Below are 2,269 nucleotides of genomic sequence, written 5' to 3'. Positions count from 1 at the left end.
TTTCTGATTCCGCTATAACTATTAGGTAAATACACCTAGTAGAACAAAACAGAAAATCTGTTCCAGAAGGGAAAAGACAGGGCCTTTGAATTTTGTAATATAATGTATTTCTGGTGCTATGGCTCACCTCCAGTAGCATGGCTCTTTTTCCAATTGGCTATAATTCTCCCTTTTTCTCAGGTCTAACAAGTGACCCTCACAGATATGAATAATCTGACCATGATAAAAAAAATTTATCCTCCTGGGATTTGGGAGTCTCTGTGGGTTACAGTTTTCTCCTTTTGGGATATCTTGGGAATCTATGTAGTGACTTTGCTGGGGAACATTTTCATACTCTTACCGTCATTTCCCTTGATCACATACTTCAACCCCCCTGCACTTCTTTCTGTTCAATTTCTCCTTTCCTGAGATCTGATACACTAATTCCATTGTCCCTGAGATGCTAAAGACTCTTCTATTGGGTTCTGAGGTGATTTCTTTTGCAGGTTATATGGCCCAGTTTTACTTCTTTGGTTCCATGGTGGTAGTTAAGTGCTTTCTGCTGGCAGCCATGTCTTATGACCACTACCTTGTTATCTGCAGCCCCCTCTGGTACCCATTCCTTATGAACCTCCACACGTGTATCCTACTTTCAGGTGGGTGTGGGTCTTGGCTGGGTGGGTTCCTAACCCTGTGGTCACTGTCAGCATGACTTTCCATTGCCATTATGTGCAGTCTATGAGATTGTCCACATTCTCACTGACCTGACTCCCATGCTGAAGCTGGGCTATTCTAAGCCTGAGACAGCACAGAAAATGACCTTCCTCCTGGTCTCCTTTGTCACCATGGTGTCCTATCTGTTCAATATAGCCTGCAATAACCACATTTTTGCTACTATCATCAGAATTCTGTAAGCTGCAGATAAGCAATGGACCTTCTTCATTTACTACTCCCACCCTATAGTGGTCACTCTGTACTAAGGAACATTGTGAACAATGTATGCCATTCTCACAGTAACCCAGGCTGCTGCCCTTAATAAGATCTTCTACCTACATGACACCATGTTCACTCTCATGATCAATCCCATCATGTACAGTCTGAGAAACAAGGATGTTAAAAATTTAGCAAGGGGGCTAATGCGTCATTAGGCATATGTTATGGGTACATAATAACCCTTACCATCCCCAGGGAGACCCTTTTCTCAGAGCAGCCTGGGATTCCATAAAGGAGAGCAGACACTAGGCTGAATAGTGGGGAATTCAGACCACTGCTCCTCCCTCCTTCAAGGGAAATGGCCAGCAGAGCAGGGACCCTTCCTCAGGTGCTTCCGTCTAATGCCCTTGAGACCTTCAGGTTAATCCTTGTATAGTAAAATTAAGTTTGCCATACAAATGTGACCCTGTCAGGCTATACCATGATATATATATGCCTTCTATGAGAAAATTTGACAGATCCACATCTCTATCTCTATGTGTGTATGTTATAGAAATATCTGTTGGTGCTAAGCTTTTGGTTATATTATTTAAAAGTGCCCATGTGTATACACACACACACACACACACACACACACACACACTTACATACACTGTACACTAATAGTCACTCCGTCCAAACTTATTCTCTAGTACTTCCTGTTATACCCTCTTCACTTCTGCATAGTAATAATGTTCTTTACTGTGTCTTTTCTCAGGGTTAATGTATATTCACTTTGCTTTCTGTTGTGTCTTTTATCATCCACCTCTCCATCTTACCATCTCTAAAATCCTAAAATACATATTGACTATTTCATTCACTTGAACAGTTAGTTAATCAAGCCCCTTGAAACTGGAGTAACATCATTCGTATTCCTCCTAATGTCTTTTAGCATGGTGCTCTGCACAAAGCAGATACAAAATAAGTATTTGTTGATTGAATGAATCAATGACTAATTAAAACAATGGATGTTTGGTGGATGAAGAGGGTGAAATAAATCACTTTTTCTGCCTACACTGGCTTCACCTTCCCAGTTTCCCCCTCATGCTCATTGACACTCCCAGCTCCCTTCACAGGCAGCTCTGACTGAGCACCCCCAACCTTGCTTCTTGACGTACCCTCTCATCTACCCTCCCCACAATGGTCAGATATATCTTTCTAAAATCCAAATGTTATCCTACCTTTTCCCTATTTATCACTTTCCATAGTTCTCCAGTGGCCTAGGATGGAGTTGGAGCTCTTCAGCCTGGCTTTTGGCCATTTGCTGAGCTCAATCCTCACCAGTCTCTTTCTCCCCATTTGTGCCCCAGGCATACCA

At 42.2% G+C, this 2,269-nt stretch overlaps 1 pseudogene across 1 annotated transcript; it reads left to right on the top strand.

Annotated features, from left to right (window-relative positions):
* Positions 1-204: 204 nt before the first annotated feature.
* LOC308240241 (olfactory receptor 6N1-like) lies at positions 205-1,127 on the top strand (annotated as a pseudogene). The gene has a single exon. The product of its transcript is annotated as an olfactory receptor 6N1-like (transcript).
* The last annotated feature ends 1,142 nt before the right edge of the window (positions 1,128-2,269 follow it).

This window comes from Plecotus auritus, assembly GCF_963455305.1.
Source record: "Plecotus auritus genome assembly, chromosome: X".
In the NCBI taxonomy this organism is placed as follows: domain Eukaryota; kingdom Metazoa; phylum Chordata; class Mammalia; order Chiroptera; family Vespertilionidae; genus Plecotus; species Plecotus auritus.
This window is presented reverse-complemented; position numbering and strand designations above follow the sequence as displayed.